The sequence below is a fragment of the Danio rerio genome, chromosome 14 (genome assembly GCF_052040795.2).
Source record: "Danio rerio strain M-AB ecotype USA chromosome 14, GRCz13ab, whole genome shotgun sequence".
NCBI lineage: Eukaryota > Metazoa > Chordata > Actinopteri > Cypriniformes > Danionidae > Danio > Danio rerio.
The window spans coordinates 46390212-46407553 of NC_141034.1; the positions used below are offsets into that span (position 1 = coordinate 46390212).

Genomic DNA, 17342 nt, shown 5'->3' on the forward strand with positions numbered 1-17342 from the left:
CCAAGCCATAATTTTCCTTCACCAAACTTGACTGATTTCTGTGTTAATCTTGGGTCCATGCACATTCCAATAGGTCTTTCTGCAGTAATTGTAATGATTGGGATGCAGTTCAAAAGATGATTCATCAGAAAAATCTATCTTCTGCCACTTTTCCAAATGGTCAACTAGAAGTCAAGTTATTATTTGTTGCTCTTACAACTGGGATCAACGACAAGACTTTTGTCAGGTAGTGTATACTGAATAAAAATGCAGCATTCCACAATTGATTTGTGTTGGGACAACATGAAGGAATTAGATTTATTAGTTTTAACAAGTTTAAGTTGATTGGACATAAAACTAATATTTTCCTAAAATAAAGTTGTTTAAAAAAAGATGTCTGTTGTTTCAGCTGATTTTAAATAAGTAGTTTGAACAAACAGCAAACCAAACTTTTTGAGTGTTGCACAAAACTGCCAATCAGACAACATCTTTGTCAAAAAGTAAACAGTGCTAGAATTTACTTTGTTATATGCATTCCTTCATTTTCCGTCTGCTTAGTCCCTTATTTATCAGGGGTCACCAAAGCGGAATGAACCACCAGCTATTCCAGCAAATGTTTTACAAGCGCATGCCCTTCCAGCCGCAACCCAGTACTGGGAAACACTCACACACTAATTCACATTCACACTTAGACACAACAAACAATTTAGTTTACTCAATTCACATTCAGTATAAGGCGTTCCAATGGTGCAGTGGGTAGCACGATCGTCTCACAGCAAAAAGGTTGCTGGTTCGAGCCTAGGCTGGGTCAGTTCAGTTTCTGTGTGGAGTTTGCATGGTCTCCCCATGCTTGCGTGGGTTTCCTCCGGGTGCTCCAGTTTCCCCCAAAGTCCAACGACGTACTATAGGTGAATTGGGTAAGCTAAATTGTCTTTAGTGTATGTGTGAATGAGAGTATGGGTGTTTCCCAGTAATGGGTTGCAGTTAAAAGGGCATCCGCTGTATAGAACTTATGCTGGATAAGTTGGCGGTTCATTCCACTGTGGCGACCCCTGATTAATAAAAGGACTAAGCTGAAAAGAAATTAAGGAATGAATTCACCTATACAGCATATCTTTTGGGCTGTGGGGGAAATCGGAGCACCTGGAGGAAACACGCCAACATGGGAAGAACTCCATACATGCAAACTCCTCAGAGAAATGCCAACTGACCCAGTCTGGACTCAAATCAAACTCAAACCTTCTTGTTGTGAGGCGACAGTGCTAACCAGTGCGACAGTGCTAATAATAATATTATATTTTGTCTTTTATTAATACTATAAAGCAGGCCAAATAATACTAAAATAGTGTTAACTATAGGCCAGACTGACATGAACATGTTTGAAAATGTATATTCTATCAAGTCTTCAAGCATTTGCTGCTGTGATGAAAACAACTCGAATATATACTTAAGCCATTCTATAAGTTTCAATAATAATGAATCATTCACAGTCTAGCCTGGAGTTGCTCGCTAATCACCATTCTTGACACTACTGCCATCTTCACCATCTACAAACATCCTCAAATGAGCTTCGGAGATCATCTTCAATGTATTAAGAAAAAACGAATCTAGCCTCTGGTATTGTTTGTGCTCTTTTTCGCCTCTTTCTCAAGACATAATGACCCCTCCTTGTGACCAGGAGGGGAACATAGCATCTCCGTTTGGTTCATTGTCTTGTTTTGTTTGTATTCTAATGAGCTACTGTATCTTAACACAGACGAAGACGCGACATAGACAAAAAACAAAAGCTGGAAAAGGGAAATGTAGGGCAGGCCTCAGTCGGGCCGTGTCTGACCCTGCACTCGCCTCAAGCAAGAGTTACACAGTCCAATCAACCCTTTGGCCTTACGCATACATTAGCATTTTAATGAGGCCCGTCTGTCCTTCCCTCCTTCAAGGAAATGACTAACCTCCACGCGCTTTCATTAAGATTAAACTCGGCGCTTGACTTTCTGTGCGTTCAAGATGCAGTTTGGAAATCCGTTATTTAGTAGACAATACACAAATGATTTGCAATGCTAATATATGTACTACTTGTTTTAGCATGAAGTCTTATTTTCTTGTAACGGTATCACAATATTATGTTCAACTTATTGAATGAAATTACTTGAAAACATTTAATGGTTAGACTCCAAGTGTATAAAAACAGATTTATTTATTATTTTTTTAAAAATATATAAAACTAAATTGAAAATTTCAAGCAAATAAAAATTACATAATTAAGACGGTAATTAATAATTATACAAAACAACATTAATAATACATAATAATAATAATAATAATAATAATAATAATAATAATAATAATAATAACAATACTAATAATAATAATAATAATAATAATAATAATAATAATAGTACAAAATAAAAATAATATTAATAATAATACAAAATAATGATTCAAAATAATAATAATAATAATAATAATAATAATAATAATAATAATAATAATAATAATAATAATACAAAATGGCAATACAAAATTAATAATATTAATAATAATAATAATAACAATAATAATAATAATAATAATAATAATAATAATAATAATAATAATAATAATAATAATAATAATAATAATAATAATAATTTGTATTGTTATTCTTGTTTTATTATATAAATAAAACTGATTTGAGAAAATATTCATTATTATCACAACTGTTAAAGCTGTGATGATTCGTTTAGTCTAATCACCATTCTTCTCACGTCGCCATCTTCATCTTCTACAAACATCATCAAGTGGACTTGGGATATCATCTTCAATATATTATTGCAAGAAGAAAGAAGCAAGAGGGTCGCTGGTTCGAGTCCCGGCTGGGTCAGCTGGCATTTCTGTGTGGAGTTTGCATGATCTCCCCGTGGTTTCCCCCACACTCCAAAGACATGTGGTTTAAGTGAATTGAATAAACTAAATTGGCCATAGTGTATTTGTGTGAATGAGTGTGTATAGATGTCTCCCAGTACTGGGTTGCAGCTGGAAGGGCATCCCCTGTGTAAAACATTCGTTGGATAAGTTGGCGGTTCATTCCGCTGTGGCGACCCCTGATGCATAAAGGGACTAATTCAAAGTAAAATGAATGAATGAAAAAAACAAAACAAATATAGACTCTGGTATTGTTTGTGCTTTTTTGCTTGTTTGTTTTGTCTGGAAACTATTGCATTTTTCAGCATTGTTTAATTCAAAAGACTGACGTGTTAAACTTTTGCAAAACTCTTCACTGTTTTGACCATTTCAAAGTTTTTATATTTATTTTTAATTAGTAAAATGTAATTGGGTCAAAGATAAGACATTCCATTTTGGTGTCTGCATCAAATTAAAATTTTAAAAGTGATTTTCTATACACAGAGAGCATACTTAATGAAAGTAAAGTGTCTGCTTTAATGTTTTAAATAACCTTTTTGAAAATGTCACAATATGGTTTAAATGATGTTCCATCTTTATTCAGTATGACAGATATATATGCAATAAACTTTTCCTATTATATTATATGACATTACATTACATTATATTCATTCATTCATTTTCTTTTCAGCTTAGTCGCTTTATTAATCAGGGGCGCCACAGTGGAATGAACTGCCAACTTATCCAGCATATGTTTTACGCAGCTGCAACCCATCACTGAGAAACATCCATACACACTCATTCACATACACACACACACTGCAGACAATTTTGTTTACCCAATTCACATATAGTGCAAACCCACAGGAAAACACAGGGAAAACATGCAAACTCCACACAGAAATGCTGACTGGCTAAATTTTCCGTTGTGTATGTGTGTGAATGAGTGTGAAAGGTGTTTCTCAGTGATGGGATGCAGCTAGAAGGGCATCCGCTGCTTAAATCATATGCTGGATAAGTTGGAGGTTCATTCCCCTGTGGCGACCCACGATTAATAAATATAATAATTATATTATATTATATTATATTATATTATATTATATTATATTATATTATATTATATTATATTATATTATATTATATTATAGATTACTCAAACGAGTCGACGTAGAGGCGCAGTAGTTAGTGCTGTCACCTCACTGCATGAAGGTTGCTGGTTCGAGCCTCGGCTGGGCCAGTTGGCATTTCTATGTGGAGTTTGCATATTCTCACTGCATTCCCGTGGGTTTCCTCCAGGTGCTCTGGTTTCTCTCACAGTCCAAAGACGTGGTGTAGTGTTTGAGTGTGAATGAGTGTGTGTGGATGTTTCCCAGAGAGGTTGCAGCTAGAAGGGAAGTTGGTGGTTCATTCCGCTGTGACGATCCTGGATTATTAAAGAGACTAAGCCGAAAAGAAAATTAACGAATGAATAAATGTTAGTGAAATGAACAAATCATAGTGGTTTGAAGGACAGTGGCGAAGTATAAATATTTAAAATGTAAATAAATTCAGACAGCACTATGATCTATAAATATAATATGATAATTGCTCTAAATTTTTGTTACAAGATGTTTTTTGGTTACTAAACTAGTGAATGACATTATGGGTATATTCAATAAAAATGGCATAAATGTAGAATAGTCATTACGTTTTACAAACAAACAAATACTTAAATAAATAAATATATATATAAAATCATGATAATAAAAATAATAAATAAAATAAACAAATAAATACAACAAATAAAATAAATAAATAAAATGATTTATATAAAAAAAAACATTGTTATTAAAATGTTTATTTACAAAAATAAATGTGTTTTTATTACATATCATTTAATTACAAAGAAAATAAAAAACAAATAAATAAATAAACAAACAAACAAACAAACTAACAGGAAACATTCTAATATATTAAGAAATAAAAGCTGTGTTGACTTTTACTGTTTTGATGCTTAAAATCCTCATTCCGTCCCCCGAACACATACAACCCCTATATATGTCCTGATGGCATGTCGAAATGTTTTATATGCTGCATATGGCAGATTTACAAGGCATCTAAAACTTCATAAACCCTTCAGGAAAAGTCTCTCAACAGTTGCTTGTAATTTTACACGACATTCCGCAAGGACAGCGGCCAGTCTTTGTCTATTCCTAATATATTCACCATGTCTGCACAGAGCAGGAATGCTGTAAATCAACAAGAGCCTTCCCTAAAGCATAATAGCACTCAGCTAAGACATTTACAAATTTGCCTGACTATAAGCATTATAAACACACACTAAAACAACAAGCATGCTAATGGGGACACTACTTTGAGAGCTGTAGGATAAGTGACATAGAGTACACACTACTGGACAAAAGTTTTATGGTAAATTGTTTTTATAAGAAGACTATCCTGCTTAAAGCTGTTTATTTAATAAAAAAATGCAGTAAAAAAAATAATTATTCAGGTACGTTATTAAAATGTAAAATAATAATTTAGTTTACTGTTTAATAACTATTCTTATAATTATAAATAATGTCTAAAAATATATATTTATTTTTTTTTTCAGCTTCATATTTTTGTGGAAACTGATACATTGGACTTTTTAGGATTATTTGATGAAAAAAAAAATCACCATTCATCTATTTTCTTTTTGGCTTAGTTCCCTTATTAATTCGGGGTCGCCACAGCAGAATGAACCGCCAACTTATCTGGCATATGTTTTGCGCAGCGGATGCCCTTCCAGCTGCAACCCATCTCTGGGAAATATACACACTCATTTACACTTTTACACTACGGACAATTTAGCCTACCCAATTCACCTAAATGACTAAATGTAAATGTAAATGTAAATGTAGACTGTGGGGGAAACTGGAGCACCCGGAGGAAACCCACACAAACGCAGGGAAAAAATGCAAACTCCACACAGAAACGGCAGGTGACCCAGCCGAGGCTCGAACCAGAAACCTTCTTGCTGTGAAGTGACAGCACTACCTACTGCGCCATGAAAAAATCTTAGAAGTTTTAAATTACAGAAATCATGTAAATGTATAATAATAATAATAATAATAATAATAATAATAATAATAATATATTAATAATAATGTCCCTACGTTCACTCTTGCAAAACAATTGTGTCTTTGATGAATAAAACTAAATACATTTTAGTCCCTTTAATTCTGTACAACAGTTTCCACAAAAATATGTAGAATGGGATGCCGCCCAAAACATTTTCAATACTATAACAATTTGAGAATGACTGAATATGAGAAATATGAGAATGAAAATACTAGAATGATTTCTGAAAGATAATGCGATACTGAAGTCTAAATAAATGATACCTAAAATACAGCTTTTAAACTCCAGGAATAAATTCAATTTAAACTACATTTCACATGACAACAGCTATTGTAAGTGGGAACATTTCATAATTTTAAATTATATTTAAAATTGGGTTATTAACAATTTTCATTTTTTATAATATTTCTTCATATTTAAATGATTATTTTTATCATCATAAGTCACTTTGGACAAACGTCTTCACTAAATGACTAAGTGTAAAAATGCAATTGTATATTTGTGGTTTGGCACAATAGTTCAGTGGTTAGCACTGTCGCCTCACAGCAAGAAGGTTATTGGTTTAAGTCCAAGCTGGGACAGTCCAAAGAAATGCACTATAGATCAATTGAATAAAATAAATTAGCCTTAGTTTATTAGGGTGTGTGAATGAGAGCGTAAGGGTGTTTCTTAGTACTGGGTTGTGGCTGGAAGGGCATCAACTGTGTTAATCATATGCCAGAAACAGTGTTAATTTTGACATTATTAGTTATGTTTTAGTCTTCTAAATCTTTTTAGTTTTAGTCGACTAAATTTCATAAGATTTTAGTCAACTAAATCAACTCTAGATTTAGCTAACCTTAATATATTTAGTTTACTTTAATGTAATTTATTAAAATATAGAGTATAGCTTTTCCAATGAATACGAAAAAATAGATATGCATTGTAAAAGCAGTAACCATCTGAAAATGCAAGATTATTTTATGCAATTATTTAACAAACCCTTTATTTTAACGTGGTAAACTACACATTTTTTAATCAGTCTGTTGAACAGTTACAGGCCAATAAATCTTTGAACGGGCTTAAAATAGTTTAGGTTCACTTTGTAATGTCAGTCTGTAGCAAGCTTTACTGTTGTATTTGCAGTTACAGCATGGTGCTCAGCTGTATAGCACTGGTTAAATAAGAAGAGTCATGACACATAACTGGTAAATGATAATGTGTTATCTTGTAAAATGGGCACTCAGATTGATAAGATATTTTCCACAAAAAAAAAAAAAAGTCCCTAAATCACATTCTCTTCTCGCTTTTTATTAGTCAACGAACATGTCAATATATTTCTATTATAGTTGTCACACCTTAATTTTTATTTAGTTTTTGTCTAGTTTCGACGGTAGAAACTTGTTCAACATGAAAATTATGAAACAAAATGAACACTGACCAGAATAGTTGATGATTCATTCCACTGTGGCGACCCCTGATAAATAAGAGACTAAGCTGAAGGGAAATAAATGAATTAATAAATTAATGTATATTTCTGCTCAAATAAGTGCAGACTTTTGGCTGGTAGTGTAATGTAAATAAACCTAATAATAGCACAGTAAAAACGAAAAGTAAAGTAAATATGAACTTCATGAGGCCCATACTTCTGAAAGATTGATTAGTGTGTCGTGCGAGGCAAGTTTCCAACTTCAGTGATCCAGCCAAAGTCAACAAAGAGCAGGACTGATTCTGACCCACTGGTTTACCTCACATGATCTGTACACTGGATCACAAACTCTCATACCTGAGCTGGATTTGAGCACTCAGCTGGCCAAATACAACACATTCTGCTCCAGACTGACCTCAAAACCCCAAAGCCACAAGCGTACAGTGAGCTCACCTCCCAAAACACATCTACTGCTCTCAAAGCCAAGAACAACACAATTAAACCTTATACACACACTCAGCGGTGGTAACACACGTTTACCTCAACCAAAAGATTAAAACTAACATTTAACCAAACCTGCTAATGGTCAGTGACTTGATAAACACCATCAGGCATGGAACTATATGTCCATAAAATCATGAAAAAAAAGTAAGAAAAGAAAAAGAGAAATAAACTGGAAATTAGATAAAATAATATTCACTGTAAAATATTTCATACCTTATATTTCACAATTTTAGTCTATATAGCAAAAACATAACAACAATATTATGTTGTATAACATTATAACAATGTAAAAACAGTATTATTATTATTATTATTATTATTATTATTATTATTATTATTATTATTATTATTACTAAAACTATGCTCATCATCATAATTATCATCATTATTATTAATTATTTATGTTGTTATAATAATAATAATAATAATAATTATTATTATTATTATTATTATTATTATTATTATTATTATTATTATTATTGATGATGATGATGATGATGATGATGATGATGATGGATGATGATGATGATGATAATGATGATCTGAATAATAATAATAATAATAATAATAATAATAATTATTATTATTATTATTATTATTATTATTATTAATATTATTATTATTGTTATTACAACTATTTTTATCATCATCATCATCATCATCATCATCATTAGTATTATTATTTATTATATATTTTATTATATTATTATTATTACTTTCATCATCATCATCATCATCATCATCATTAATACTAATAAAAAATAATAAAGAAAATAACAACAACAATAATATAATAAATATAATAAAATAGCTATTTTAATACTACTACTACTAAAACTTCAATTATTATTATTATTATTATTATTATTATTATTATTATTATTATTATTATTATTATTATATTAAAAGGCTAGATTAAAAGCAGTTTTTAAATTTTTAAACACCATTTTAGGGTCAATATTATTAGCCTTTTAAGCTATTTTTTTCGTCTAATTTTTAGTCTACAAAACAAACCATTGTTATACAATAACTTGGCTAATTACCCCAATCTGCCTAGTTAATTAACCTAGTTATGCCTTTAAATGTCACTGTAAGCTGTATTAAAGTGTCCCTAAAAATATCTAGTAAAATTTTATGTGCTGTCATTGTGACAAAGATAAAATAAATCAGAAATGATTTTTTAGAAATAAGTTATTAAAACTATTATGATTAGAAATGTGTTGAAAAAAAACTTCTTTCAGTTGAACAGAAATTGGGGAAAAATTAAATAGGGGTCTAAAAATTCAAGGGGGGTAATAACACACTTTTTCATCTTGCTAACACTTTAACTGACGCTTGTAGGTTAGTGGGTCGACACACTTTCTTATCTAGACTTTCTACTGTCATATCATTTAAAGATTAAAAAAAATTGAGAACATAACAAAAAATTAATTAAGGATTATATATATTTTTTTTTTTCAACTTCAGGCATTCCAATGTTCAGTTGGCACAAAGTTTTGTTACAGAGTAGTTCACCTCTCCAGGAAACTAATAATCTTATGTTAACCCAACTAAATGTTTTTTTTTTTTTTTTTTAATTACTGACAAAAAAATAGGTCAGTGCTGCTAATGTTTTCAAATGTTAAGTGAACTAGAAAAAGCGAAAGAAAATAATGATTATTTTTAATTTCCATTCATTTTACAGTGCACATTTTAATGGCATAATGACTAACTCTAACTTTTTGTAGTTGGTCAAAATGATGTAACTACCTACATAAATTCTCTCCATAGCACAGAAAAAAACTCAAACTTAATCTAATATATGTGAAATATATCACATTTATAGCACTGGATTCCATATTTTTCCTCTAAGCAAAGAGTGAAGCTTACATTAGTCCTGTAGACTGGTACAGTCTATTACAGTACAGTAATACACTTATATTTGCTAATACACCAGTGTCATCATATTTTCCAATATTTTTCAGCAAGAACTCAAGACATTTCTGTTGAAAATCTCCCAAGGCCAAATTACCTGAGTTACAACATCCACATTTACTTCATACTGCTGGTGAACATCTCAAATTTACTTCTCTCAAGTAACTACTGGAAAAACATATAAGACAAAGTTGATCATTTGTATATATCATAATATCGGTCTTCATTTATAGACAGTTATAAAATGTTCTTTAGCACGGCCTTGTTTGCTAGTATTTTTTTGCTGTAGCCCTAGGAAATGGGGCCAACAAAACTAGTGAAGTTTATCTTCTGGGAGCTGGTGATTCCCGCATTCTCTGCTTGCCTGGAGCTTTTGTTCGATTTCTTAATTTCCTTAATGTAAGGAACGCTGATGCAATTACAAGAAAGTGTCTTCTTTTTTTTAAATCGTCCCATGTGTGCGATTTCTGACCAATGAGCGAGCACGACAAGGGCAAGAGAGGGATGATGGGACATTAGCCTGCGGTAGTCAGGCAGAAAGCCCCTTGAAACGGTTTAAAACAGTCCACTATCATTCACCGACTGAAAGATTTCAAAAAGCTGGTGACTTTTTCATTACATGGCCCCTTACAACCCCACAAAGCACATTTAAATATGTGACATTCAAATTCTCATTTTGCTTGGCTCTCTCCTTCTTCCTTTCTTTTTTTTTCGGAGCGCATGATAAAATTCTGTTTGTTTATTTTGTTCTGTTGAGGAATTGCCTATGTTCAAAGACTCTAGGCGTGTTTAATCAGCCCACACACTTCTTGGATTAAGATATACATAATTATTCTGATCATACATATGCATGAGGCAGTGCTGTTGCGTTCGAACTGGGGGTCTGGATGCATGGTGTCTATAATGTCACTGTGGTTCGTTAACAATAGGGAAGAGAGGGAGAGAAAAAGTGAGCAAAATAAGTAGGCAATAAAGAATTGGAGGAAGAGGGATATAGAGAGTGATGTGTGACCCTTGCCCGAGGCATTGCTTCCTTTACAGTAATCCAACAGGCGGATAATTAGAGAGAAAAACTCGTTAAAAGGGCTGAGAGAACACACACATACGGACACACACTTGTTCATCCTCAACCAGCCCAACCAGCTGTCTGTTTCTGTGTCTTCCAACACTGGAGGGCAAGCCATATGGGACAAAGAGAGTCATCCATGTTTATTAAAGCAATACCACACTGGCAAAATCATCTCTGCATGGTGTAACTGAAAAGTGCGTAAATATTAGGGGAAAACAGTCAATGAAGAGCATCATCAGTGCAAATACTTACAGGAATTCAGAGAATAGTTTTTTTTTTTTTTTTTTTCCTATGATAATTTTTCCTGATTTTAGTGCATCTAGCAATGAAGCTTGTGTTCTTCTGGGCGAGTTGTGTTCAAAATTATTTAAAGGTCTGAAAGTGTCTGAAAATTAAAGTCATTCAAAATTTCTCTGAAAAAAATGACAAGTAATTGTATGATGATGAAAATGTTATACAATTTGTCAATTTGTTATACAAGTAGTGGTAGATTCCAGCATGCCAGGAATTCAGCATCTAGCACTGCTAGATTGTATACATGTTTGGTCTCATGTGATAATAAAGTGTCCTTCAAATGCACAAACAAACAGAGTTTCTTGACTATGACACCAGCATGAGTTGTATACCAGGCACCTAGCAATATTGCAACCCAGGCTCATTGTAGATACGTACCTAGGTCTACATTTCTGGGGACAGCGGAATATGTAAACAGAGGTACGTCAGCTCAGTTTTTGTTTTTGCAAAACCGCCAGAGGCCCCTGTGTATGCTTTTTGAAGTTCTCAAATTTATCTTGCGTATCGTCTTCTTGCGTAAATTCACCAGAGGGTGTGATATGTTTCAATCAACCAGGCCAGCTTGCTGTTGACTGACTGACTGACCCATCCACCCCCTTTCCTAAACCCAACCGATAGTGTTTTCAAAAGTAATCTAGAAAAAGAAAACCTAATGCAGCCAATTGATTTTACTACATTTTCAGCCTGTTATATATTTATATATTTTATAGTGTTCGTTTTAAAGACGAAATGCAGACAGACGTACCTCTGGCTACATAATTTGCGCTCTCCAGAAATGTAGACAGGGTTATGCATCCACAGTGAGCCTGTGTTGCAATCTTGGCCTAGAAAATATAATAAAAAATATTACATAATGTAACTACAGAAGACTTAGAAGCTTTAAATAGATTTTTTTATTTTTTTTCAACAAAATCCTAATGGTCAAACCCCATTCAATTCATTATGCTAAGCTAAGCTAAAAGTGACCCCACCAGAACAAGAAATCGAATGTTTTAACAAAATAGATTGAGTTAACAATTTAAGAAGATTTGAAAAATGAGCTTTTTCAAAAATAAAAATAAAAATGTTCTATTATATGTCTCTAAACTACTTTTTAGATTTATTTTTTTCCTGTTGAACACAAAAATAAGATTTTCCCACAAAATTTTTCCCACATATTTTCATGCTCTGTTTTCTCCAATATCAGTTTCAGCAAAAGATAGAACAGAAGATCTAACAGCTTTGGAACAAATAGAGTTTTAATAAATGAAAAATTTTGCATTCAGAGCTTTCACATTTTACTTTAAGAACTTCACAGTAAGTACTGCTATTCAGAAAGAAATTATGTAATTACAGACACAACTAAACACTCTGATGCACCAGTCAACTGACCATAAATCAGAACCGGATGTTTATTCTAAAACATGAAACACATTTTGGCCGATATCTGCTCTCTACCTGCACATATAAGGTATTGTTTTGCTAAAAATGCAAAGTCTATAAACAAGACATTATCAGAGGCCAGAAGCACTAAAGATGGAGAACAGCTGCACCAGCAGACATAATACTGTACCAGGCCATGCAAGCTCAATGTTAATGATGCACAATATATTGGAGGAAAACCCTAAAAATGTACTTAGTGGTGAGGTTTTGGATGTCTCTGATGTAAAGAACCCTCTTTTTCCATTCAGACTAACCATCAGAAAAGTTTAGATATAAATCTACTGCACGGTGTCACCATATGGCAACATGATGCTTATGTTCCTTTCCCTGCCACTGTTTCTTAAAGACCAACATTTTTTTTTTTTTTTGGAAAGAGAAGACCTTAGAATAGCCAATGATGTGCTTTGGTTAAGTCACATGACATGCTGTGTTTTTCTGTAGCCCAATTTCTTACAGACTAGCGTTTATTGTGAGTAGTTGCTAAATGGAAATGTAAACATCAATAAAAACAAAGGATCAACTCAAGTCAGATCCACAAAAAAATCTGAAACATCACCTCCAGTAAGTTATGATGACAAATTCACAACAATTATTATTATTTTTTTAATCAAGTTAGTTTTTTGTATGTATGTGTTGCCAAATGCTACACTGTGCAATAGTGGAACGTGCAATATTGCAATGGGTTAGCTAGCTAGCAAGGTCAGCTGTGAACTTTGAATATACTTATTAACTGGATAATAATCTGGATGTACTAGACTGGTATTTATTTATTAGAATATTTACTTTAGTAAATATGTATATCTACTGTATGTTGTATACATGATAATACAATATTAGAATTGTTTTTAATAATATTCAGCAAAAAAGAATGGAATAAATGAAAGCTGTAGGAATATCAGTTGTCGTAAAGTATGTATAAGGTGTCATTTATAAGTTCTGTGTTAAAGCTTATAATAATGCAACACCAATTAAATCATTTCTAACAACAAATTTATTTGTTATAAGAACATTTTTTACATTTAATTTTCTTAGTGTAAATTGTTAGACATTGTTGCCATATAAAAACACTTCATAAATTACCTAAAATTTTTTTTTTTTACAGCACTTGAAGTTAGGCCATTTTAAGAAAAGAAAAACAGTCAAGTATTTTATTAATAGAGATTTATCATAATGCGTGCGGTAGATGGTTAATCTATTATAAGTGAAACACTGTGTAAAGAGTAAAAAACACAGGCCATTACAGATGTGGCCACTGAGAACGCATGAGTAAATGAACATGACCACACATAATGCTGCAGTGTAGTGCGGTACCACACAAAATGGTCTAACACAAGAAAGACATGACCAGCAGCGGCCTCTGATGGATTCACGCAAGAACAAGAGGTGCGAATGGTGATCGCAAGATTGAGATCTCAAAAAACGTACACAGCAGCCGGATTCGCGAAAACAAAAACTATAAAAAAATAAAAAATAAAAAAAAACACATAGCTCCTGGAACATATTTGGAGCTCTTCAGAAATGTACCTGTATTTACCGGTATGTTTTCAGTTTGAGCCGGGATTGGACAAATCGATATTGCCGCATCTCTAGTGTTTGCAGCGCATAAGCAAAATGATACAAAGAGATTTTATTATTTTTTATATGCTTTTATGGCCTTGTAAAGATAACACTGGTCTGAATAAATAAAGCTTGGACAAAATTTGAAACTTTTCACCATGTCATAAAACTTCTTGATAACCTTCGGTGTGTTTCTGAGGCACATATGTTCGGCTGAATTGCACATATATCTGATTTTAACAAGAGTCTAACACACAGCGCAAGCAATGGCAGGAAATGACACATCATTAACCGAGTGCCTGAGCCTTGGGTTGTAAGAAAAAGTGAAGGAGAGAGAGAGAAATTTAAGAGTCTGAAATGGAGAGAGGAGGCCCTCACTGGTTAGAATGGCCCGGCTGGAGATCCAATAAAAACATGGCAGCCATAGCTAATGTGATTCCTTCAGCGTGAGTCAGTGGTGTATAAATATCCAGGAAGGGACCTTCTCTTTCTCGCACACATACAGTTTTTCTGTCTTTCCCTCTCAGTCTTTCGGGTCTTGCAGATTCACCAGATTCACAAATCACTAAAAGGGCCTGCGTTCAAGTTTTATGGATATTTATTTGACGCTTTCATTTCCTCAGCTTTGCCGTGGATGAAATGGAAGCGAGTGTGTAATGTACACTGGGCGAATTCCTCACCGGCTTTATTGAGCCCAAATAAATTGTGTGAGTGCATTTCCCAAAGCACTACATTTCCAAAGGGACTCCCCAGAGGCTATGCAGAGTTGTTGATAGCCTGCAGATCACTGGCTGTTAACGCTCCTTTCTCTCCCTCGCTCACAGGCGTGCACACCATGTAGGATAGAACAAACTACTAGCGAGGGCATTAGAATGGAAATACTTTAGATAAAAATTATTTATTTTTCTTCTGCAATGCACAATTAAGAAACAGTTTAAAGGGATTGTTTCTGGTATTTTCCATGCACATCCAATTTCAAGTAAAAAAAAAATCCCAAGTTTACCTCTAATCTTATGAAGTCATAGATTAATATCATATTTATAAGGCAGTATTTATTATATATGTGCTAATCAAGAAGTGGTGACGCGGTGGCGCTGTAGGTAGTGCTGTTGCCTTACAGCAAGAAGGTGACTTATTCGAGCCTTGGCTGGGTCAGTTGGCGTTTCTGTGTGGAGTTTGCATGTTTTCCCTGGGTTTCCTCTGGGTGCTCGACCTTGCTGACAAACTTGCACAATTATACACCCAACAATCGATATATATATATATATATATATATATATATATATATATATATATATATATATATATATATATATACATACATACATACATACATTATAAGTGGGCATAGATACATTTTTTTTTTATCTCGATTAATCTAATCGAAGGCATTCAGAATATGTGTGCTACCCAAGTCTTTGAAGAACGGGTTTGTCAAGCCAGGTGGCGCATTAGACCAGGGGCTCATCTCCTGTTTCCAAAATGCATCACAAACTGTTCGAGAAATTGTTCTACTATGATAATTGGTGATGAAAATAAATGGTGTTCAATAAGATGTACTTGTGTTTACTAACTGTTTATTCAGTTAAACATGAAGTTTCAACAGTTGGCCTACATTAGCTTGAAACAGCGATTTTTGATTACCTTAATCCAATGGAATTAAGACATGGAGTATGCATATATTAGTGGCATTATTGAAGTAAACACTGCAATCAAACTATTACTGTCATGTAGGACTTTTCGCCATATTTTCTGACAAGATCCACACATGTGGCTGTCATTTTAGGAAACTGGATACACACACACATCGCAAAATGCTGAAGTTTTTACTTCCATTTGTTGTGCGTTATTAAATTCCATAACACTCTCACCACCCCTTACTCCTTATTTGCGTCTAATACCCCAGTTAGTCACGGCGGCATGAATGAAATGTTCATGAGTTAAAGTGAAACTGCCGAACTGCAGATAAAGTTGTCATCCTGCTGATTTGTTTCAGAAGGGCACTTTTTTTTTCAGACGGCTCACCAGTCAGGTATACAACTGAGCTAAAATATCAGGGTGAAAGTCTCCATAGCTTGCGTAGAATAGACCCAGCTCCCAACCCAACTTCGAGAATAGATTAACGCCAATATTTATTTTTTTATCGCGCAATGAGTCGCGTGCGATAGATAGAAGATAAATACCAAATAGGCAGCACGGTGGCACGGTGCGTAACACAATTGCCTCACAACAAGAGGGTCGCTGGTTCAAGCTCCGGCTGGGTCAGTTGACATTTCTGTGTGGAGGTTGCATGTTCTCCACGTGTTTGCGTGGGTTTCCTCTGGGTGCTCTGGTTTCACAATTAAGCTAAATTGGCCGTAGTGTATCTGTGTGAATGCAGGAGTAAATTGGTGTTTCCTAGTGTTGGGTTGTAGCTGGAAGGGCATCCGCTGCATAAAAAAAAATGCTGGATAAGTTGGCGGTTCATTCTGCTGTGGCGACCCTTGATGAATAAAGGGACTAAGCCAAAAAGAAAATAAAAGATTGATGAATAAATACCACATTTTTATTTGAAAGTGTTCTTGAAGTATACTAGATTCATATCATGCATGTTTTACGAATTCATTTTCATATTTTTATGGTGCTTTTGTGTCCATGTTTGAGGTCTAAAATCCCCAGCTCTATTCATCGTAACTGCATGAAAAAAAAAAGAAAAAAAGAAAAACAGCAACTAGCGCAGTTTTTCAAAAACATCTCCTTTTATGTTCCATAGAAGAAAGTAAGTCTTATGGGTTTGGAAACAACATGAGGGGGAGTAAATGATGACAGAATTCTCATTTTTGGATGATCTATTCCTTTAACAGCCCTCTCTTTCTGTCTCTCTCTCTTTCTCTCTCACCCCAGAGCACTCAAACCGTGCATCCAAGCACACAAACCACGAGTAAGGGTGTTTGTTAAAGATGCAGCAACACGATCGTGCTTTGTTTTCAAATGGTCCTCTCTCTTCTGCTGTTGCAGCAAGTCGTTCTACAGTTTCCTCATGCCAAGCCATTATTTCTACTCTCCCTTGTGTTTTACTGACCTTCAGACCGACTCACCAAAGTTTCCCCCCCCTCTCTGATCAGACAGCTGCCAGCACTCACAGAATAGACTACCCTCATGCCTATAGCCCCGCGTTTGTTAGGCACCCGTGCTTTTAACCTTGTTTTGCCGGAGTCTTTTTTACATCCTTTT

The 17342-nt window shown here is 33.9% G+C and overlaps 1 protein-coding gene across 9 annotated transcripts in view; it reads right to left on the reverse strand.

Annotated features, from left to right (window-relative positions):
* LOC147834029 (uncharacterized) overlaps positions 1–17342 on the reverse strand; it is a 1152336-nt gene that overhangs the window by 332253 nt on the left and 802741 nt on the right. Inside the window, exon 4 of one of the 9 annotated variants that reach the window (XR_015507924.1) lies at positions 10974–11974. The exons of the other annotated variants lie outside the window; for them this stretch is intronic. The gene's annotated coding sequence lies outside the window, so the exon portion shown is untranslated. Of the gene's footprint in view, positions 1–10973; positions 11975–17342 lie in introns of those variants that run through there. 9 annotated transcript variants of the gene reach the window in all.